Raw genomic sequence first — 24,812 nt, 5'->3', positions numbered from 1 at the left:
CAACAATTGGTTCTGACAGTTGTTTAAAATCTGTTCTCGCATGATAAGATTGTACAATCCCGTGTAATCAGTAACCTTGCTACCCAGCAACCAACCTTCCAAAGCCTTAGTGGCACAATCGACAAAGTCAGCCCAATCCTGAGACTGAATTTTCTGGGTGTCCCGGAACAGCACCCGGTACTGTTCCGTGGTTAAGCCGAACCCATCAATCAGTGTGTTCTTCAGGACTTGGTAGTTGTTAGCATCCTCAGCTCTTGTAGTGAGGAGCTTGTCCCTTCCTTTACCTTCAAAGGAAAGCCACAGTATAGCTGCCCACTGACTTGGGGGGACGCACTGGACAGTGCAGGCCCTCTCCAAGGCAGTTATCCACTTGTGGATGTCGTCCCCTTGTTTAAAGGGGGGCACTATTTTACTCAGGTGTCTAGTGTCTATACCTCTGTCTTTCTCTCTATTGAGAATGCTGCCACCAGTGGGATCTAACCCACTTAATTTCTGCTCTCGGGCCAAGGCAAGTCTTTCTTTGGCGAGGGCAAGTTCTTCCCGCTCGATCCTCAGATTGACCTCCCGCATCTTCGCTTCATGCTCCCTCCTCTGAGGGGAAGTCATTCCTCTCTGAGAAGATGCCTGAGAGACATGTGTATGAACCGATCTGCCAGAGCCTCTGGAGAGAGACCTAGCTCGTCCGTTCCCAAGGTTAAGCCTGCTTGAGCGTGGGCCCGGGGCTCCCCCAGTTCCATTCTCATGCCTGCTTAAGTTGATCCTTGTAAGCCTGCCGACTACCACTGGACCTTTGTCTGCCTCGTCTCCCGATAACTCGTCCTCGTCCTCCTCCTCTGTGTGGAGGTCGAGGTCTGGGTCACCGAGGGTTCCCTCTAAGGGAGGCATGTTCCCATCTGCACTGGGGGGTCCTGGGTTAGAGGACCTCCTAGCATCGTACGCCTCTAAGAGACCTATCAGAATTGCGATGGTAGGGTTAGAACCCTGGTTTAGCTTCCTGGAGGCACACAGTTGTCGCATCTCCTTGAAGCTAAGAGCTGCATATCGTGACACGACCTGTGGAGGGTCACTGACCACTAAGGGAGTCTGCGAAGACTCTCCGTGGACCGACATGCTTTTCTAGTGAGGTGTAAGTGATGCACCTACCTACACTATGTGTTTACCTACTGATCCCTTGCTAAGAGTTGTAGTCAGGGTGTGCTAAGCCCTGTTACACTACAACAGCCGGTTCAGTAGAACTCGGAGTATTCTAAGTTAAGTTATATGTACCTGGGTACTTATGTGATCTTTCACTGCGATATTCTTAGGATACGTGTGTGGTAAAACAACAGCAAGCTCAAATCCCAACCGCTGCTCACCAATGTGAGAAGTTGGCCTGATATGTAGTGCTCACTATTCTAGTGATCACTGTGTATCATTCCAAACGACCCTTATTGATGATTGGTTGTAAGTCAACCTTTTAGACCAGCTATCCTAGTAGCGTGGATACGAGCAGTCTTAGGCTAAACTCTAGAGGGCGTGTTAAGCCAGCTGTTTACCATCACATATACCCCTTGAACACCAAGTGAAAGGACACCACACAAGTTGTTATGAAAATAAAAGGATATTTATTTATAACAAGACTACCCTGGCTCTTTATGAGTCAGGGAGCTAAGCACACTACAAAACTCTTAGGAAAATACTTCAGTTGCACACTTTACACAAATGCCCGAGGGGCACGAGAAACCATCTACACTAACAGTGAAATGCGAATGGTTAGAGTCTGGAGGTACTGATTCCGGAGTGATCCGATCAGTGGGACTAAACGAAAAAGGAACTGGACACTTGTAGAGCGAACCTGCGATGGAGCACCGAGATGCTCGAGTTACCTAGCCCGGAGGCTGCGGCTGCGTGAAGTTCGGCAAGATGTCGGGAGTCCTCGTGTAGTCTCAGGAGCCTGAAAGAAGAAGTTGCTGGCAGGCGACCAGTGACGATGTTCAGAGCGATCCAAGCCTGGATCGGTGATGAAGGAAACCTGTAAGCAGAGGGGACTCAGTTCTCAACCGCTAGCCAGCGATCGTGTGGGTACCAGGAGGGTACCGGCTGAAGTCACCTCGACCAGGTGAGTGGGTGACGTCGGACTCGGCTGTTCCTCGGACCAGGAGGCTCGGCGGCGACCAGGATGGAGGGCGAGCTGTCCCACGAAGGTGTCTGCTGTCGATGGTGCTGGGCCCAGGAGGGGGCAGCGGATCTTGGCAGTGGCAACCCAAGCGGGGGAGTCAAGATGGCATCGGGAGTGGACCAGGAGGGTCCGTGGTACTCCTCTGTTGAAGGGGAGCAAGAGCCAGTCTGGAGCAACCAGACTAGTGATGAAACAAAACGTGGTGCGTCGTGAAGAGGGCCACAAGCCGGTCGGCGAGTGGTCGGACAACGCGGTGAACAGCAAGGAGCGGAAGGGCCCCCACGCAGATCTCGTGGATGCTGGGGAGACAGACTTCGATGCTGGAGCTGCTCAGGGTTTAGGGCTTCTCAAACCCTAGGTGCACTCACTCGAGGGTCCCTCGGTGGGCGTGCTAGATAAGCGTCGTGCAGGTTCTGAAGATAGCCTGTCCCGCAGGTCTCGTCACACCTACGACTCTCAGCTGGGCTGATGAGGTAGGTAAAAGGTCAGAGATGGCAGGGAACTCGGGTCTCGTCGAGCTGGGCAGTCTTGATCCGTAGGAGAGACTTACAGCAAACCGCAAGCGCTTAGGTGGTGCCTGCTGGTGCAGGGTGGCTACTCCTTAGCCACAAGGGAGAGTCTTCAGAAATAGTCAAGAGTTCCTTTCGTGGAAAGTGGTTCGTGATTCGGAGTTATCCGATTATCTGATTATCCAATTTGGGAAGGGGACTCGCTCCTACCTTTATTCTAAGAAAAGGGGCTGGCCCGTGACTAGGTTCTACCTATGGGTGGAGCCAGGAGGGGGGTGGTTACACCCCTAACCTTTGTCCGGCTTCGCGCCAGCTCAGGGGCTGGTGTGCCCCCGAAACTGGTTTGAGCCGGGCTATGCACAGTGAGCACCGGGGTGCCACTTGCAATCACCTTCCTTTCAGCCCTGCCTACCTGGGATACACAAACCCTGTCTGGGACGGTGCTAACACCGCCCTCGACAGGAAACCCTTTGTCCAAGCTCCCCTTGCTGGAGGGTCCCCCAGCAGCAGGAGGTCAGACTTGTGTCTGGTGGCAGCATCCATTTTGTGATGCTGAGGCTTGAGTCAACTTTAACCGGGGTTCAAGGTTACTCCCATGTCGTGTCCCTCTAAAAGGGGGGAATGCTAACCCCGTCACCAGGACTGGCGAGGGGTTTGTATTCCCATTCGTATGACACCTTACTCGACATGTGTAGGTGATGTGAGGCCAAAGTTAGCAAATAACCGCCAGGATTATAATGCATTAAAAGTAGTTGGCCCGCGTCACCATGGAACGGCTATTAGGACTTGGTTCCGCAAGCCGTCGACGGGCTCAGCTCGCGCCAGAGCACCGTCCCACATGATTCCCTGCACTCTGCCTTCAGGATTGATAAGGCCTGCTATAGGAGTGACTGATAGGAATCCATGTGTCCATTTTAGGGTTTAGGTGTAGGAATACTACACCTACAGCAACGGGTGATTACACCACGTGGCCCCAGCTGTCGTGCAGCCAGTTGTGTCAGATTTGGGCGGCCATTCCAGGGGTGGCATAATACATGCTTCAGCCCCGGGTAGGCCCTGGGTACACCGATGCCCTGGATACCTGTGGTATGCTGAGACAGGGACTGACAAGGCGGCCCAGTTCCAATTAGTGGATGCACCTAATGTACATGTGTGTTAATTTCGAGAGAGAACAGCTAGGCTGTGGGTCTGATTGGCAGGCCCACAGCCGGGGAAAGTCGTAAACCAATGAAGCAAAAGCAAAAAATCTGGGTGATCATAGGATTGCAGACCCTACTCTCCTACAATGCCTGGTCACTATAGATCTTTTGTTAGAACTCAGGGAAGGAGAGGAAAGGCGTATAGCAGTTCTGTGGTCCATTCCAGCCAGAACTGAACAGTTTTAGCAGAAACTCCAACAGGAAAAACATTTGACACTGCACAATTTTGGAGCTCAGGCCAACTTCAACTCCAGAGGTGCAGAGCCTCTCAGCGCAGGATCCATGACCCTACTCCGCCCTGTTTATTGCAATACCACAAGGTGGTGATGTTGTCCATAAGACTCTGCACATGACTACCCTCGATGGTTGGCAAGAAAGCCTTCAGCGCGAGGTGAATTGTCTTCAACTCCAATAGATTGATATAGAACCAGGCTTCCTCTGGAGCCTGGACTTCCTTGATCACTAGCTCTCCCAGAAGACCTCTGCAACCCAGCAGTGATGCATATTAAGCCAACTTCAACGCTGGGTGGGAAAGGGATATAGCTCTGCCACCAGTCCAAATTAAATTGAGAAGCCACCACTGCAAATCGTCTGCAGTTTTCTCAGAAATCTGCATGGCATCTGATAAGTTCTCTTGGTGCTGGACACATTGGAACTTCAGATTCCATTGCAAAAGCCACATATGCATCTGGTGTGGTTAAAACTGACAATTCAGGAGGCTAAAAGGCCAAGAAGCCTCAGAACAGCTCTCATGAGATACAGGACCAAGGCAGAAACATAAGGATAATAGCCCAAGTGGCTTGGGTTTGTGCAAAAGAGGAAAGGTCCTGAACTGAATCATATCCAGGACAGCTTCCAATGAAGCCTAGACAAAGGAGTCAGGTGCTACTTCGGCTCATTAATCGTGAACCCCAACAATGTCAAGAGTTTTGCCATCATCTGGAGATGGTCTACAATCTACAACAGCCAGTCATTGAGGTGTGGGAACGCTGGTATCCCTGAACTCAGAAGATGAGCAGCAACAAAAAACGTTCACTTTCCTGAACACCCAATTGGCACAGCAAACAAAAAATGCTCCTGTCCTGCATTGAACCACACGTAACATCTGTGAGACTGCAGGACAGATATATAAAAATATGCATCCTGCAAGTCCAAGGACATTATCCGGTTGCTCAAGACCAGGGCAGATAGAAACCGGGTAAACATGAACATTCTGAATGTTTCTATTGACAGGAATGTGCTCAGAGGAGTAGTTCTAAGATGGACCAAAAACTCCTATCCTTCTATGGTTCAAGAAAATAGTGAGAATAACCTTTCCTACTTCCAAGCCTGGAGTCTTCCCAATGGCTCCTTTTGAGAGGAAAACATGCACATCTTGCAGCAGAATGGACTGGGGCTCCCCTAGATTCACTCTGGTGTGGGGAGATAATTCATGGAGCAGAAAGAACAGTAGGCCACAGCCATGCTGAACAATTAGAAGGGCCCAATTTGAGGAGGAACCTGATGTAATGTCACCCTGGGCTCTGCCTCCCCCAGGTGGTTGCAAGCCATGAATGGTAAGCTAAAGGACTAGGTGGCTGTTGTTAAAGGGGAAGGGAACTAGGGAAACTGGTGCCATTGATAGCCTGCACATTGTCTGCATGACCCTTTTCCTCAGCCTTGAAAAGACTGACATTTACTGTACAGGCTGTGGAGACTGATGCTGCCTCTGAATTTCTGTAACCGGTGACAAAAAAGTTTGCAGGGGTCAAAAGAATCAGAGATCATGTGACACAAATTTTCTTAAAGTCTTCTAAAGCAGAGTTAGCTTTTCTCCCATAACAGTCATGAGCCATGGAAAGGCATATATACCAGAGAGGCCTGTACGGCTCCTGAGAATCCTGTGGAGCGCACCCACACATGGTAAGGGAGCACCACATTATTACCAACTGCCCATCCCACAAAATCAGTAGAATCAAAGCCAGCATGAGTCACGTATTTGGCCACAATTTGACCATCTTGAATCGTTTTAACCAGTGATGCCCTAAAGTCTTCAGGTACTGCCAGAATTACCTTGCTGGGAATGTCTCAGAGGGCATCTGTATATCTGCCCAACTGTCAAGAACTGCCACAGTGCCCATGCATTTGGCCACAGAAGTACTAGCCTTTTCATTTACAAACAGGAGTGACTTTCATGCACATAGCCACAGAAGTATTGCCCTTTCATTTACAAACCTCTTTCCCAAAGACCACTAGCGTTGGCAGCCTCATTACAGAATTGTGTTTATTTAGACCTACTTAGGCCAGTGAGAGTGCAAACTGCAACTCCCAGAATTTCCAGTATTAAACGGGCACGCCCTGACCCACACACTTCGTACTGTTGTACTCCACCAGATTCTAGTGGAGTGAGTAACTCATCAGGCAGCAACCTGTACCATGGGAAAAGGATGTAGCGATTCAGCACTCAACCACTGGTTATTGCCTCTACATAAGGAGACTGAATCGCTTAATCTGAAGGGAGTTTGCTCATTAGAGTGTCAATTAAGAACGGTGGCTGCAATCTCCAGGTAAGAGCATGGATGCACTTAATTCTAGACTTGGTGCTGGGCATATTTCAAGAAAGAAAATTGTGAAAGCCAGTTACACAAGAATCACTTTAAATCTACAAAAGAGAGAAATAAGACTTTGTACTGTGTAATCCTTCCACTGGGTGAAGTAACCAACTGGGTTCTACTGAGAGACTCTGTAAAACAGCATCCAAAGACTTGTTAAAAGGTAACCTTTGAAATCCAGGAATAATGTCATTGTCTTGATGGGCAATGTTTTAAACGATTGTGATAATTCTATTTCACCTAATTGTCTATTTTTTAGATCTTGGTGTGGTGAAGGTGAAGCAAGCTTATTGGAAAGTTTTTTTCACTGAGGAATTTGTTGGAAGGAAGAAGAGTTACCTATTTAAGGCGGTACTTACTAGGAATGCCACATAAGGGTAGAGATAATAGGTATCTTTGTAATTGGAAAAACATTATTTAGACTCTTTGCTTGTCATTTCAGGTCTCCTTCCCTGCAGTTCCTTCCCCAAACCTTTTCCCCACAAATGTCCGCCTTTACTCCCTGTTTAGAAAGGCATATTATCAGGCAGTTGATGCTACCAAGAGGTGGGCCGTATTTAAGCATTGTGCTACTCTTGATGATCATACGGCTCATCCCAACGCCAACAAACAAACTGTGTTGACTGACCACAAGGTCACACTGGAGAACATTTGCACTCTGAATGCCTCCATCTTTTTAGACTCTATCTGGGGGGAGTTGTGGTAAATGAGTTGGGGTTCACCTTGCTAGCTGAAGCCTGAAACCACCAGAATTTCAGGAGTAGGGTGTTTTGTGAGGAAAGACAGGTCGCAAGGCACTGGTCTGTGATGTCTGGCCACCTGCCTATTTATGAGTTAGTGAGGGTCTCATTGAAGAGGAGCAAGGGCTCAGATGTAGCTGGCCCAGTCTGGCATATTTTGGTAGGGACATTTGTCTTGACCTCAATAGAGGGTAGTTGTAGGTCCAATTCCTCAGCTGCACGTTGAAGCCTCTTTTAAGGAATTGGTGAGTGCTTTTATCGTCGGAGGTTGCAGGAACATTAAAGTGCACCTCCCCCCTGTTTTCTTCATGAATATCATTGCACTCTCTATTGTTTTTATTGTCAGCGTGTGAGGCAGTATGGATGATGGTGAGGGCCAGGTCACTGCTGGGACACTTCTGCTTGTGGCATGCAGTGGAACAAGCCAGTCAGTGGCAGATAATCATAGACCCGAGATCATGGACCCAAGATGATGGCGCAGGTCACAGTCATGGGCTCACAGGCAGTACTCAGCTCGTATGACTACCCTTAGGGCTTGACAAGGCATTCAAGTTTTGGAAGCCTGGGGAATGAGTCAGTTCTTTCCTCAGTTCAGTGAGAAGTTGTACTATTGGCAGCTGAGGATAATGCTGTGGCAGGAGGTGAGTCAATCTGCCAGCAGTCTTTCCTTTCTGTGATGCGTAGGATGGCCAATCTGGATCCCTACTCAAGAATGTTCTCTGTTGCACCTTTCTGCATTACTAGACGCTGGGAGGATTCATTGACACATCTCATCCTCATCAGTGACAAACATCCACCTCCTCGTCTGCCCTGAATTAGCAGGTTGCCTTTGCTGCTTGCTAATGCTACATCTTGGACAGTCAAGATATACGAGGCCAGGAGACCATGCTGTTATGAGTGTGGACTGTTTAGATTATGAGTGTGGACTGTTTAGAGTGGGTAGAGCCAAGTCAGGCTTCTTCTCTGGTGGGCCAGGAGAGAAGGTGGCAGCACAATTGGTGGGCTGTGTGATGACCATCGGTAGATATTACTCCAGGTACCTCAGTCGTCTTCCTTTCTTCTTCAAGTGCGGAGGATACACAGCTCCCACAGTGGGCAGGTACTGTGGTAGCTGGATTGTTGCAGAAGGCGGGTCCTACCTTACCAGGCACTAGGCAGTGACCTATACACTAACAGTATTGTAGGAGCGCCCTTCATGCCACACTAAGTTGGTCCCTGAAGATTGTAAAGAGGGTGGTGCAGCCAGGGACTGCACAACATTCAATGACAGCTCATGCACAGCACCCATTGCTCCCATCAATGCATATGAATGAGTGTTCATAAGTAACACCACCAGTCCTCTGAGGCACATCACCCACTTCTTCCCAAGCACCTATCACCTAGTGCTGACCTGCTGCATATGACACTGTGCTCCCCTATGTACATAATCCTATGGCCTTATGAAACATACTTATTTGTGCCCCTGGCTGCTGATGCAAAGGACCCAGTGCTTTGTGATGCACAGTTAGGTATAACTTCTTATCTATTGGCATGGATGCCACAAAACTGTATGTCCTATCTGTGTGTTTCTGAGGCCATGTACAACAACACAAGCCAAACATGGTCCCTTATGTAAGAAAGCATTTATCTAAAGACATAGAATGGGGAAAACTCATTGACACATCAGGCCCATAGTGAGTTAGTCAATGTTTTCCAGTTTTTACAAAGGGGCTCAACATAACCATGCCATACTCATCCCACATTTTCCACCTTTCTTACCCTTCCAGTTTTTCACTTTTGGTGCATATTGACTTTGTTATGTCATGTTAAATGGGGGTATCCTTGGGCAGTCCAAAACAAAACTAGAGAGATGACAGCAGAATGATAGAAGATTGGGGATAAGTACAACAGTAAGGCAGTTCAATAGAAAGCCGCGATATGAGCGAAAGAACAACTCACTGTTTTGGCTTGATGTAGTCGTAATAACTGTATAAGAGCCAGATTTGCTGATCTTAAAGACCTCAAGGGTTGATAGCGGTAAATTCCATTTTGCAGATGTGCAGGTTCAGTTCTATAGAGGGCTTGATGAACATGGCAAAGAAGCTTTGGCCCTGTTACTTACAGTTAATAAAAGCATGGATTTTAATGATGGGTATCTGTTAGGAAGATTACAGATCAGCCGTGCCGCTGTGTTTGGAATTATCTGCAGGCAAGAAAACAAATCGCTAGCCATGCCTACATACAAAGCACTCCCATATTCTCGATGACTGATGATGGACAATGGTGCTGCATCAATGCATAGGCAACTAGCTAAGGTTCCTGGGTAGAAGTCGTAAGATGGAAGAGAAAGTTCCACACGCTGTGGACATCTGGTCTTTCATGGAAAGTTCATGATCAACAATAAACCCTAGATTCCTATCAGAATTCTTAAGAGTAGGGGCCAGGACAAGTGAAGAAGGCAGTCATGTGTTTGACCAACTAGAATCATGTTTCAACCAACCCTCTTATACCATAAGGGAAACAACTTAACTGATTTAGAGTTGCCTGCTGTGCTGGCTCGTCTCATTCAAGAAAGTTATTAGAGACAGCAGTCCCTTTCGAGGGATCAAGGAAGTAAATACATTTAGCCACAATACTACAATCAGGATCGGGTCTACTCATGTACAAATGACTGATATTTAGAATTTATTTACAGAAGTTAAAGCTAAACAATACATGAAAAAATGAGTGAGCAAAATGTGGCAACAGATTTCCTTACCACAAGCATGTGACCTAAAAGTGACTCTTGGTGAAAGTACGAAATAACAATAGTCACAATAACAAAAGCATCTTATACTCCGCAAAAGTATCAAATGACGGTTGGAGTTTAAGACGTGGTTGTCGACGGCGTTTCGATCCCCAACAATGGTTATGGGATCATCATCAGGACTAAACAATCAGAAAAAGGCCTTGGAAGTTGCTGGCAAGTAGTCAAGCTGTTGGTACATGGGAGGGAACGGTGTCCCTACCCAGGCTGGTGCAGAGCCACACTCTAGAGTTTGTAAGATGAGCTGACACAGGGAGTAATGGTACTGCAGTACGGAGGGAATGAGGGTCCAGATGGCGGGGGAGAACGAGGTCTTGGTCCCCAAGGGTTCCAAGAATCGGAATGAGTCTGCAGGATAGCGAGTTGGCGATCTGGGTATGCGGGGTCAGAATGGTGGCCTGAAGGGTTTTGGAGCCTTGAAACTGGCTTCGATGCAAAGCGGAGGTGCGGGTGCAGTGCCTACACTGTGAGGAGCTGCGATCACTTAGCGTGGTAGCAGAACCAGGCCCGGCTAAGCTGGAACACCTCATCTCATTCAAGAAGCACAACAGGATTTAATGAGCTTGCATTTGAAAAGCCACAAGACCTTTCCTAGGAAACACCCATCGTTTGTGAAACTTTGAAATCTTCCATCTTGGCCCAACAGGTAATTTAATTGCCTCTACTAGACCCTTCCAGATAAATGTGAGGCCGGACACGGACACGCACATGGACACGCACACGCAGACACACACACGCAGACACACACACACACACACACACGCAGACAGACCCCCCACTCCATTAAGTCCTATTTCTGTGTCTGTGGCCCATCCCAATTTCTTCATTATGATTCTGGTCAAGCTAAAATTGGGTCACCTCGGTCTTATCACCATTCAATTTCAAACAGTAATTCCACATCCAAGTCGCCACCTCAGCCACATATTAAAAAATATCGCGAATACTTGAATGGTGACTTCTGACCTGCTCGCAGGCCAAGCCGCCTCCCCGACCGCCACTCAGCTCCACCTGCTGACGCCTCGCCGCTGCTGCCTCCCAGCGCGAGACGGCACCCATGGAGACCGCTGCTACCGCTCTTCTGCCGCTTCTTAAGTAGACCTCCTGATTGTGCTGTGCTGTTTATTGTATCTTTTCAGTTTTTTTCCCCGTGTTAATTTACGTTTTTCGCTAGCCCTACTCACCCCGTCCACCCCTTTTTTTCTTCTGTATCCCTTGTCCTTTTCCTGCCACCTCGCCCTAAGGCCACGCCCCATCACCACCCCGCTCCCGCCTCCCAGCTGCTCCTCCCTCCCTCTCCGCCTTAAATGATGACCACGCAGCGGAGGCGCGTAGTGGGCGTGCCAAAGGCGCGCCAAAGGCAAGCCCATCTGTGCCCGTCCGCGCATGGACCGTGCCCAGCGCCGGAACCCCTGGACCCCACAACGCCAGACTCCGATACGACGCCACCACCCTCCATGCTCCTAACAGCGTCCGAGACCACCGCTGCTTCCAGGCCGCCCCGAAACGCACCCACGGACCATTCTCCTGACACGCCTGCAACTTCACCTGCGACAGAACCACCAAGCCTCCAAGGACCGGACCCAACCACCTTCGATGCATACTCCTCAACACCCGCTCCGCACGCAAACACGCTCTGGGATCTGCTCGACACCTCCTCCCCAGACGTTGCCTTCCTGACCGAGACCTGGTGGAATGACTCTTCGGCACCGGACATCACGGACGGCTACAAGGTCTCCCGCAGAGACCGCACCAACGGAATCGGAGGAGGAATAGCCATCGTCCACAAGCCCACCCTCCAGGTCCACACCCTCACAGACGACTCCCTCAACTCCGCCGAACACCTCCACTTCCGGATCCAAACCGATCCCAACACCACCCTCAGATGAACACTCGTCTACAGACCCCAGGGTTCAGTTCAGCAACTCCATCGCCGACCTCACCAGCACCCATGCACTCACCTCCTCGGGGACCTGAACTTCCACCTCGAGAACAACAACGATGCCAACTCTGCCACCCTGATCGCCAACCTCGGCCTCCGACAACTCGTCACCGAACCCGGCCACGCGCTCGACCCCATCTTCTCCTCAAGCACCCACGTCACCTTCAACAACACCACCGTACTCCACTGGACCGACCATCGCTGCATCCACTTTACCTTCAAGAAACCAACCACACACCACCGCACCCAATAGCTGCCTCGCCGCTGCTGGAGCAAAGTCACCAAGGACCCGCTGACCTCCACCCTCGCCCAGAACCCACCCACCGACCCAGACGCCGCCGCCCGTAACCTCAGGCAGTGGATCGAAGACTGCGCCAACACCCTCGCACCGCTGAAGAAACCCCCAATCAACCACCCCAGCAAGAAAGACGCCTGGTTCACCGAAGAAATCCAGACCTCCAAACGCACATGCCAGAAGCTGGAGAAGAAATGGCTCCACGACCGCACACCAGACAGCCACGCAGCCCACAAGGACGCCACCCGCAGACATTACCACCTCATCAGAACAGCCAAGAGATCTTCCTTCAAAACCCGTCTGGATAACAACGCACACGACAACAAAGAGCTTTTCGACATAGTGAAGGAACTCTCCAACCTCAGCGCCAACACCAACGACATCTCGCCCTCGCAAGATCTGTGCGACTCACTGGCCGCCTTCTTCCATCGCAAAATCGCCGACATCCACGACAGTTTCAACACCCCGTCCGCTCCGACCCCAACAGACCTCACCTGAACGCCACCTGCACCAACCAGCTGACCTCCTGATCCCACGTCAACGACGACGAGACTCGCAAGGTCATGAACTCCATCCACTCAGGATCTCCGTCAGACCCCTTCCCGCACCATGTCCTCAACTAAGCAGACACAACCATCGCCCCCCAACTACGGAAGGTCATCAACATCTCCTTCGACACAGCGACATTCCCAGAAAGCTCGAAGCACGTCGAAATCAACGCCCTCCTCAAGAAGCCCAAGGGGGACCCCAAGGACCTCAAGAACTTCCGGCCCATCTCCCTGCTCCCTTTCCCGGCGAAGGTCATCAAGAAAATCGCCAACATACAGCTAACCCGCCACCTCAAGGACAACAGCATCCTAGACCCATCCCAGTCCGGATTCAGACGAAACCACAGCACCGAGACAGCCCTCATCGCCGCCACAGACGACATCCGGCGCCAACTAGACAACGGCGAAACCTCAGCCCTCATCCTCCTGGACCTGTCAGCCGCCTTCAACACGGTATGCCACCGCACACTAAGAACACGCCTCCAAGAAGCCGTAATCCAAGAGAAGGCCCTGGACTTGACCACGTCCTTCCTCTCCGGCAGAACCCAGAGAGTCCGCCTCCCACCCTTCCGATCCAAAGCCAGTGACCTCATCTGCGGCGTACCACAGGGCTCATCCCTCAGCCCGACCCTGTTCAACGTCTACATTGCCCCCCTCGCACAAGTGGCCCGCCAACACGACCTGAACATCATCTCCTACGCCGACGACACCCAGCTCATCCTCTCCCTCACCAAGGACCCGCACACCGCCAAAACCAACCTCCACGAGGGAATAAAGGCCGTCGCCGAATGGATGAGGAGCAGCCGCCTGTAACTGAACTCGGACAAGACGGAAGTCCACATCCTCGGCCCCACCCCCTCTGCCTGGGACGACTCCTGGTGGCCGACCACACTGGGAACAGCACCGACACCCACGGACCACGCACGCAACCTAGGATTCATCCTCGACTCCTCCCTCTCCATGTCGAAGCAGGTCAACGCCGTCTCCTCCTCCTGCTACAACATCCTCCGAATGCTCCGCAGGATTACAAGTGGATCCCGACCGAAACAAGAAGAACGGTGACCCAAGCCCTCGTCAGCAGCAGGCTGGACTACGGCAACGCACTCTATGCAGGAATCCCGGCCAAACACTTACAACGGCTGCAACGCATCCAGAACGCCTCCGCCCACCTGATCCTCAACATCCCTCGACGCAGCCACATCATCTCCCACCTAAGAGACCTGCACTAGCTCCCCGTCAACAAGAGGATCACCTTCAAGCTCCTCAGCCACGCACACAAAGCAACTCCACGACACCGGACCAGCCTACCTGAACAACAGACTCAACTTCTACACCCCCGCCCGCCAGCTCCGCTCTGCCAGCCTCGCCCTCGTCCCGCGCATCCAACGAACTACCTCCGGCGGCAGATCCTTCTCCTTCCTCGCCGCCAAGACCTGGAACACCCTCCCCACCCACCTGCAGTAGACCTAGAACCTGCTCACCTTCAGGAAGCTTCTCAAGACCTGGCTCTTCGAGCAGTAGCAGCACCCCCTCCCATCAGCGCCTTGAGACCCTCACGGGTAAGTAGCGCGCTTTACAAATTCACTGATTGAATCAATATTTTCAGCGATCAAAACAATTAGCTGCATGTCATCTGCGTAAAAAACGATGTTGAAGCCTTTAGCTCATACAATGGCTGCCAGAGGTGCCATATAGATGTAAAAAAATGACTGGTCTTAATGATGAGTGTGAGAAGTTGGCCTGATGTATGATGTCACTAGTTCTAGTGTACACCTTATATCAGTCCAAATAACCTTATGGTGATTGGTTGTAAAGTCAACCTTATAGACCAGCTATCCTAGTGGTAGCATGGACAAGAGCAGTCTTAGGCTAAACTCTGAATGGCATGTGAAGCCAGCTGTGATACCATATATAATCCCTTGAATACCAAATGAAAGGACACCACAACAGATATATATATAAAATAAAGTGTATTTATTCTAGTCAAACCCTCAGCACTCTTTATGAGATTAGAGGTAAGTACAACACAGTCTTATTTAAGCATACATTAAGTCACACAGGTAAGTAATACAGTTAGGCCCTAGGGGCCACGCAAACCATATACTAAGTAAGTGGTATAAGGACCACTGTCACGGAAATAGAATAGGCCTAGGCCTAGGGAATCGCTGGGGCTACACTACACTAGCGTTAGTTAGGAAGTGGGAGGCCCACGGGATTCGTGTGCAGAGTGGAAACACTCACGCGTAAAAGTCAATAGCAATAGTACAGTTTAGAAATCGATAGATTTAGGACACTTCCGGAGTAGCTAGGAAGTCGAGACTGGAAAACTAGACACTAGGATAGTCACTATCCTGATGAGCACCGGAGTACCCAAGTTACCTAGCCCACAGGCTGCGGGTGCATAGGGGTGAAGATGCGTCGGTTTTCGTCGTCGACTCCTATGGATGCCTGAAGAAAGATGCTGACAGGCAGGCAGTCAGTGAAGAGTGTCCGGTGGATCCCAAGGCTGGGATCAAGAAGAGAGGAGACCTGCAAGCAGAAGGGACAGAATCAAGGTCACTAGCCAGTGACCACGTGGAACCAGGAAGGAACCAGGCGATGTCGTGAAGATTGCAGGTGAAGGTGAAGCTTGTCGCTGCAGCCAGGAGGACCAGGAAGCGTCGAGGACGACCAGGACCAGGAGGCGAGCTGTCTCACGAAGGCTCTTGCTGTCGGCGGCGTCGAAGTTGGACTAGGACTCACCAAGCCTTGGCAAGCGGAACCCACGAAGAACGGAGGACTTGCTTCTGGTGCAGACCAGGAAGGTCTGGGGTGCTTCTTCTTTGCAGAGAAGCGGGAGCCAGTCTGGAGGAGCCAAACCAGCGCAGAAGATTTCAGGGTGCGTCCTCACAAAGGCCACTAGCCAGCGGGCAAGCAACCGGACAGACGCGGCAAGCAGGAAAATGCAGAAGGGCCCCACGCAGGACTCGTGGAGTGTGGGGGGCTGATCTTCGGTGCAGATGGTGCTTGGGGTTGGGGCTTCTCAATCCCCGGTGCACAACTTCGAGGGTGCCTCAGAAGCTGCGCTTGAAGTTACTAGCCACTTTTCCCAGGTAGCCGGTTCCACGTCGCTCGTCGCCTCCACGGTTCTCAGCTCTGCTGTGGATGTGGATCAGGGTCGGAGAAGTCTGGAAGTCAAGGCTCTGGTCGGGCTCTGCAGTCGGTTCCTCGTAGAACGTGGGCAAAGCAAAGGGTAGTCTCTTGATGGTGCCTGTTTGCACAGGGTAGCCACTCCTTGGCCACAAGGGAGATTCTTCAGTCTTCTTCTTTCGTCGAAGGTCCAGAGTTTCTGTTCAAGTTGCAGGTTCAGGATAATCTAAAGTCTTGAGGCCCAACTCCCACTCTTATACTAATCTGGGGGGCTGGGATACCTGCTAGGTCACGCCTTATGGGTGGGACCTGGGAGGGGGTGGTTACACCCACTTCCCTTTGTCCAGTTGCGCGCCAGGACTGGGGCTGGAGTGCCCCAGCACCGGTTTGAACTGGACTATGCATGGGACACCTTGTGTGCCCCAGGCATGTCTCATTCCTTTCAGCCCTCCCTGCCCCAATACACTAAAGTCTGTCTGGGGAGGTGCTAGCACCTCCCCAAGCAGGAAACCTATTGTCCAAGCCTCCCTTGCCAGGATCACTCCCAGCAGCAGGGGGTCAGACTCGTGTCTGTGGCAGCAGCATCCATTTTGTGATGCTGAGGCTTTGGTTAGAGTTAAACAGCAAAGTAGGATTTTAACATGTCTTTCCCTTATGAAGGGGGGAATAATATCCTCATGTCCAGAAATGGTGTGGGGGTATTATTCCACAGTGTTAGACACCTTACATGACATGTTTCGATAAAGCCAAACCATAGTTACCATAACCGTCTAAGATTATAAGGCACTTTAAGAGTATATGGTAGGCTATATCATAGAACAGCTATAAGGACATGGTTCCGAAAGCTGCAGACAGGCTCAGCTCATGCTAGAGCACCATCTCACATGTTACCAAGCACTCTGCCTCCAGGATTGTTAAGGCCTGCCATAGGAGTGACTGATAGGTACACATGTGTCTATATATAAGGGTAGATATAGGCATACTATATCTAAGCAAGGGGTGATTACACGACCTTGCCCCAGCTGAGTGATCAGCCAGTTGTGTCTGATTGGAAGGCCAGACCAGGGGTGGCATAATACATGCTGCAGCCCCTGGGAGGCCTAGGGTACACCTATGCCCTGGGTACCTAGGGTACACTGTACAGGGTCCAATAAGGTGATCCTTACCAATTGGTTATGTACCTAGGGTACATGGAGTCCATTTTAAAGAGAGAGCAGACAGCCTGAGACCCTGAATGGCAGGATCTCAGGCCAACTAAGTCGAAAAACCAGCTAGACACTAGGCAAAAAGTTGGGGGTAACCATAGTCAGATATCCACCTTCCTACAATGAGCCCTGCAGGATGCCACAGATAATGGGAGAAGACTTTGATCTGAACAGGAGAGGTGGGTTGATTGTTTTTTGGACAGACTGGAAAACCTGAAACCACTCAAAAACATTATGAGAACCATAATGTCTATTTGTGACTAAAGTATGGAATGTACCATCTTGTAGGCTAACTTACCTCCACTTGAACGCAATTTTGCACCTTGTGATAGACGATTTTTTTAACTAATGTACATATCAAACTTTTTTTTATCAGTTTTTATCTATGTTTGTGCTTTAATGATTTTAAATGTCTAAAATCGAATAAAGCTAATTTTGATTGATTGATTGAAACCACTTAGGAGCTTTGGCATAAAAATCAATTTCATGCAGCCGTTCTAGTAGAATGGTGGTGATACAGTGTCAAACACTTCAGAGAGGTCAAGAAGAGTGAGGACAGCGGACTTCTCTTCATCCGGTGAGAGACTAATATTATCTGTTACTGCTAAAAATGTGGTTTCAGTGCTATCATTTGCTCCGAACCCTGCTTGTGAGATATCAAGTAGGTTGTTGCTCTCTGAATAGTGTCAAAGCTGGCAATTAAGAAGTTTCTCAAAAGCTTTAGCCAAATAGGGGAGTAAAGAAATGCAGTGATAGTTGCTCATATCCTAGCATCTGGCCCAGGCTTTTTTAGGTTAAGCTTAGGCAGCGTGCATGTGGTGTCTGCAAAAGCTGCTGTATACAATACAAACAACTTTTTTCCTTCCTCCTGCTTGCCATAGGTTGACTGCAGTGTCGCTTTTTTTGGCTGCCTCCTAACTCGTATGCTCAGCCCATACCTCACTTCCATTTCAGGCTGAGGAGCACCAGCCAAGTACAGGTTCCTTAAGCACTGACGAACAAGTTACTAACCTTCGGTAACGATGTATCTGTAAGAAACATTAGTTAGTTAGATTCCTCACCTTAGAATATCCCCAGGCGTCAGACTGGATCCGGAAGATTTTTCGTCAGCAATACCCCTTGCGCGTCGCTAGGCGTCGTCTGCGGCTCCGCGTCCGTCGTCGGCGTCGTGCGCCGGGATGACGTCGTCGGAGTACTTAGACGCCGCCCTCGCGCGCTGACGTCAGTTCTTGTACATAGCCTTCCGCGCCAGGAACGCAGAGCCATGCAAAGACCGACACTGGTGCCAAAAATAAAATCTAGGGGCCTGAAAGGACAACCTTAACCCTAGATGTCAGTTCGCAGAACGGGGAGGATGGGAGGGTCGGTGAGGAATCTAACTAACTAATGTTTCTTACAGATACATCGTTACCGAAGGTTAGTAACTTGTTCATCTGAAAGAAACACGTTAGTTAGATTCCTCACCTTAGAATAGATACCCAAGCAATACCATCCCCGGTGGTGGGTCTGCGAACCAAGATCACACCAGAAAGTCCTGGAGGACAGAACGGCCAAAGAAGCCATCCCTCCGGACTTGGCTGTCAAGGCAATAATGCCTGGCAAACGTGTGTAGCGAAGCCCACGTCGCCGCCTGACAGTTGTCCTGCAAAGGGACTCCCCGTCCCAAGGCAGTAGTAGCCGCCGTGGCCCGAGTAGAATGGGCGCGCAGCCCAACAGGAGGGACCTTTTTAGCCAAGGAATAGCAGATTTTTATACACAAAACGACCCACCGAGAGATGGTTCGTTTGTGCACAGCTTTCCCCTTCTTAGCGCCCACGTACCCAACAAAAAGCTGGTCGTCCACCCGGAACTGTTTTGTGCGGTCCAGATAAAAGGAGAGCGCACGTTTTGGGTCCAGACGGTGGAGCCTCTCTTCCTCTTTGGAAGGATGCGGAGGCGGAAAGAAGGTGGGCAAGGTGACAGACTGCCCAAGGTGAAATGGAGTCACCACTTTAGGAAGAAAGGAGGGACGAGGCCGAAGGACAACCTTGTCCGGATGAACAGATAGAAAAGGAGGCTTTGAAGATAAAGCCTGGAGCTCACTCACCCGTCTAGCCGAGGTGATGGCTACCAGAAAAGCAGTCTTTAGAGTTAGAAGACGAAGAGGGCAATTGTGAAGAGGCTCGAAGGGAGCGCACATCAGGAATGTCAAAACCAGATTCAAGTCCCACTGAGGCATTACAAAAGGGACAGGAGGGAACGTGTGTGTAATGCCTTTGAGAAAGCGTGTAACCACAGGGGACTTGAAAAGAGAAGGCTGATCAGGAAGCCGCAAGAAGGCGGAGATGGCAGCAAGATAACCTTTCAGGGTGCCCAGGGCAGAGCCCTGCCGGGCCAGAGAAAGAAGGAAGAGGAGAACCTCAGAAAGAGGGGCGGAAAGGGGATCCACAGCCTTTGCTGTGCACCATGCCACAAATTTGTTCCACCGGCAGGCGTATACCGACTTTGTGGAGGGACGCCTGGCTGCCAGAATGATATCACAGACTTCAGGAGGCAAGTCAAATGGCATCAACTGCCGCCGCTCAATCTCCACGCATGGAGGTGGAGGCTGGACAGGTTCGGGTGGAGGACCGTCCCCTGCTGCTGCGACAGAAGATCCTCCCGAAGGGGCAGACGTATCGGGGGATCGGTCAACAGACTGAGTAGCTCGGGATACCAGTATCTTCGTGCCCAATCCGGAGCCACCAAGATGACTTGGGCCCGGTCGCGCCTGATCTTCTTCAGCACTCTGGGCAGAAGTGGTATAGGCGGAAAGGCGTACAACAGACCGCAACTCCACTCGTGACGAAAAGCGTCGCCGAGCGAGTGCCGCCTTGGAAATTCCAACGCGCAGAACTACTGACATTGCGCGTTCTCTTCGGTGGCGAATAGATCTAACCAAGGCTCTCCCCACTGCTGAAAGAGACCTTGCGCCACTTCGGAGTTCAGACGCCATTCGTGATCCATCATGCACCGGCGGCTGAGTTCGTCTGCTCTGGCGTTCAGAGAGCCCGCCAGATGTTGAACCACCAGGGTGACGCCCTGGTGTTCCAGCCATGTCCAGAGGCGCAGAGCCTCCTGACAAAGGGTCCACGACCCCACCCCGCCCTGTTTGTTGCAGTACCACATGGCGGTGGTGTTGTCCGTGAACACCTGCACGACACTTCCCCTGACAGAGGGAAGGAAGGCTTTCAGTGCAAGCCGGATCGCTCTCAACTCCAACAGGTTGATGTGGAGACGAGACTCCGCCGGAGACCAGAGGCCTCTGATCTCCGCCTCTCCCATATGACCACCCCATCCCAGGAGGGACGCATCCGTCACTACGACATGCTCCGGTTGGGGAAGGGAGAGGCTCTTGCCCTTGACCCACTCGCGGTCCGTGAGCCACCACTGCAACTGCTGTGCAGTACTCTCCGAGATCAAGACATGGTCGGACAGGTTGCCGTGATGCTGGGCCCACTGAAACTTCAGGTCCCACTGCAGAGCCCGCATGCGCCGCCTGGCGTGATGCACTAGTAGGATGCAGGAGGCCATCAGCCCCAGAAGCCGCAACACTAGCCTGACCGAAACCCGGGATAGAGGCCGAAAGATGGGAATCAGGGCCTGTATATCCCGGACCCGCTGTTCCGGTGGATGGACCCGGAACTGCGCCGAATCGAGAACCGCTCCGATGAAGAGGAGCTTCTGAGAGGGACTCAAGTGTGACTTCGGCACGTTGATGGAAAACCCCAGCAAATGCAGGAGATCCGCCGTAGTCTGGAGGTGGGAGACGACTGCCTGGGGCGAGCCCGCCTTCAACAACCAGTCGTCGAGATAGGGGAAGACTGGGACCCCTGATCTGCGCAGATGAGCTGCGACCACCGCCATCACTTTCGTGAACACCCGAGGGGCACTGGTGAGGCCGAAGGGGAGCACGGTAAACTGAAAGTGCTCTTGGCCCACCGTGAACCGCAGGTAACGCCGGTGGGCCGGCAGGACGGGGATGTGGAAATATGCGTCCTGCAAGTCCAACGCTACCATCCAGTCTCCAGGGTCTAGGGCAGCTAAAACCTGAGCCAACGTTAGCATCTTGAACCTTTCCTTTCGGAGGAAGGCATTGACGTTCCGGAGGTCCAAGATAGGGCGTAGGCCCCCCTTGCCCTTCTTGGGAACCAGAAAGTAGTGGGAATAACAACCACGACCTACTTCTGGACTCGGAACGCGCTCGACGGCCCCCTTGGCCAAGAGAGCCGAAACTTCCTCGCGGAGAAGATCCAAATGATCCCCCGAGATACGGTGGTGCTGCGGTGGCATGGCTGGAGGGGTCGTCTCGAAGGGGAGGGAGTAGCCCCTTCGGACGATTTGCAGCACCCACCTGTCCGATGTTATGGACCGCCAGTGGAGCAGGTGATGGCGAACTCTGCCGCCCACTGGCGTGGTATGGGCCTGAAAGCTCGGACTAGGAAGGCTTTGAGGCGGATGCTGCCGGGGTGGATGTGGGCTGACCACGTCGGCCTCCATTTCCGCCACGGCGGAAGCCACGTCCGCGACCGCGCGCAGGTTGGTTCTGCGGCTGGTGGCTTTGCGGACGTGAGGAGGCGCCCCTTCCTTGGCCACGAAAGGGGCGAAAAGCGGAGGTGTGCGCCTGCGGAGCCGAGAGGCCCAAGGACTTGGCCGTAGCCCGGGAGTCCTTAAAGCGGTTCAGCGCACTGTCCGCCTTCTCACCAAACAGGCGAGTGCCATCAAAGGGCATGTCCATGAGGGTGTTCTGGACATCCCCGGAAAATGACGTGGACCGCATCCAGGCGTGGCGGCGGAGCGCCACCGTGGTGGAAATCGCCCGACCTAGCGAGTCCGTGGTGTCAAGCCCACATCGTATGGCGTGCCGTGCTGCATCCCTCCCATCGGCCAAAGCCTGGGTAAGACGCGGCCGGACCTCCTCCGGACACAGGGGCAGCACGTCCTCCACCGTATCCCACAGGGAATGGGAATAACGGTCCAAGAGACAGGCGGTATTTAAGGACCGCAGGCCCAAACTAAGGGACGAGAACAGTTTCTTGCCAAACTGCTCGAGTCTCTTGGAATCCCGGTCCGGCGGAGCGGTCGGGAAGGAGGATTGGGAAGTAGAGGCCTGGATAACCAGACTCTCGGGGGTGGGGTGTTGTGACAGGAAACTGGGGTCGCCCGGAGCCGGGCGGTGGCGCCTGGCAACGTTCCTATCCACAGGAGGAACTGTGGAGGGCTTGGACCAGGTGCCCTGCAGAACGTCAGTGAGGGCCTCGTTGAACGGCAGCAGAGGCTCAGTGGAGCTTGCTGAGGTTTGAAGCACCTCAGTGAGGATGTTGGTCCTCACAGCCACGGCAGGCAACTCGAGCCCAAGGGCCTCAGCCGCCTTGCGCAGCACCACGGAAAATGCTGCACCCTCCTCCGAAGCCACGGTCGAAGGAGAAGTGAATCCAGCGTCTGGCGAAGTGTCCAGCCCGCTGGCCTCCCCCAGTTCATCTGCCCAGTCCTGAGAAAGCTGTGACTGAACAGCCAGAGGGTCCTCGAACCCCTCCCAGTCGCCCCCTTCTTCCGATTCCTGATAAACAGGAGGAATGATCGGAACCGGACTGTAGAGATGGTAGGTCTCAAGCGGCGTCGGATGCGGCGGCGGCGGACGCCGTGCCGGCGTCGGGTCCGGATGAGGGCTAAACCGGGGCGTCGGCGTCACAGGCGTCGGCGTCGGTGGCGCCGGTGACGGCGTCGGTGGTTCAGGCGTCGGCGCCGGTGGAGGAGTGACAAGGTCAACCGGCGTCGACTGGGGCCCAGGCAAGGGCCCCGCGGGGACCTGCGGCGTCGAGACCGGAGTCGTCGCCGGGGCCGGAGCCGCCGGCACGCGAGGTCGCCCAGTCGAGTCCGCGGGGCCCGAAGGCGCGCCAGCGGGCGTCGACGGCGGGGCCAGGCTCCTCATGGCCGAGAGGAAGGCACTGATCTCCGCCGGCGCCGCGTCAGCCCCAGGGACCGGAAGGTATGGGGGCGGACGCGGCGCCTGCGGCTCCGCCGGAGCCGCGGGGGTGGAACCACTTGGACCCTCGGCCGAGTCGCGCGACCGGCGAGGGGAGTCCGAAGAGCGATGTCGCCGCTTGGACTTCTTAGAGTGTTTGGACTTACCCGACGACTTGGAGCCCGACGATCGATGGTGGCGTCGGCTAGGGCTCCGCGAGCGATCCTTGGACCTCCTCCTGGACAGGGATCGCGCACGACGCGGAGCCGAGTGGCGGAGCTCGAGAAGCTTGCGGGACCGCTCCCGCCTAGCCTTCGAAGTCAGGGCCTGACAGTCGTTGCACGACTCCGCATCGTGGTCGAGGCCTAAGCAGTAGAGGCACCGGCGGTGGTGATCGGTCACCGACATCAGTCGATGACAATCTTCACAAGCCTTGAACCCAGGCATCCTACCGGCACCAGATGTCGACAGACAAGGATCAAAAATGATCAAAAAAGATTTAGTCAAAAAAGACTAAAAGGGGTAGCTCTCCCGGATCTGCGCTTACTGGCGCGGAAAAAAGAAGAACTGACGTCAGCGCGCGAGGGCGGCGTCTAAGTACTCCGACGACGTCATCCCGGCGCACGACGCCGACGACGGACGCGGAGCCGCAGACGACGCCTAGCGACGCGCAAGGGGTATTGCTGACGAAAAATCTTCCGGATCCAGTCTGACGCCTGGGGATATTCTAAGGTGAGGAATCTAACTAACGTGTTTCTTTCAGATGTGCCTTATCTGTCCCCTAAGAAGAACTCTTGCTTTCCACCTGTCGCAAACTTCTATCGGCTCCGCCACCCTGTTAGTTTCTGTCTGTCACTCTCTACCATGTTGATGTACCCATCCCCTTGCCGGAGCTGCACAGAAGAGCCTCGCACTTCCCACTTTGCTGTTCGTGTTTTTTCTTTTAATTATTGCTTTCTCTGCTGCTGTGGTATATTAGCAGCACCACCGCCATGTTACTTTCTACCTGTTGCTTTCTGTGGTGTTTATGTACCCATTCCCTAGCCGAAGCTTCACAAAAGACCAGAGTCATTGAACTTTCCCCCTTCGTCTTCTGGCCCTTTTGTCATATCAGTAATGATGTAGCTTTAAATTAATGTCTGCCTCAATGAGTACTTAATAATGATGAAATACAAGTCAGATAAAAAAACTTCCGCATTTCGGTAGCAACATTATCTAAGAACACAGAAGATCGTATGGCCTGTGGAAAAAAGTTGTTTTTGTGCGACTTCCTTGTTTAAAGCACATAGTCATGGGCTCTCAATCACATGCATGATCAAACAGGGACATGCAACTGAAATGTGATAAAAAGTTCCACACAAATTTCACAAAAGAAAACCACAAGGCTTGCGTGCAGATCAAAGACAGTTTATATGCAGCCAAAAAGGATAGTGCTGATCTCAAGGCATACGGTTATTTGGCCTGTGTGTGCTATACAAGGTCCTATCACCCCATGTCGCTGGGCTGAAGGCAACTCAAGATGCTGAAGTGCCACCACGAAGCCTGAACGTCAGTAAAAAGTGTATGCCTGTCAGTCATGATCCCATGTGCCTCATATGAATGGGACCACGGTAATCTTCTCAAAACAAGATTTAGTCGTACTTCGTATTAAGCTGTGTGTCAGTACAAGTACTCACCATGCAGCCTCGCTGGACATTAATCAATATAAAAATATGCAGAAGTTGCATGTCC

General features: G+C 52.1%; 1 protein-coding gene across 1 annotated transcript in view; it reads right to left on the bottom strand.

Moving 5' to 3' along the window:
• The window catches only part of DNAH5 (dynein axonemal heavy chain 5), a 5,853,083-nt gene that overhangs the window by 2,408,871 nt on the left and 3,419,400 nt on the right, over positions 1–24,812 (bottom strand). The window lies entirely within an intron of this gene.

The sequence above is a fragment of the Triturus cristatus genome, chromosome 5_2, assembly GCF_964204655.1.
Source record: "Triturus cristatus chromosome 5_2, aTriCri1.1, whole genome shotgun sequence".
In the NCBI taxonomy this organism is placed as follows: domain Eukaryota; kingdom Metazoa; phylum Chordata; class Amphibia; order Caudata; family Salamandridae; genus Triturus; species Triturus cristatus.
Note: the sequence above shows the minus strand (reverse complement) of the source record. Positions and strands in the feature narration are given on the sequence as shown.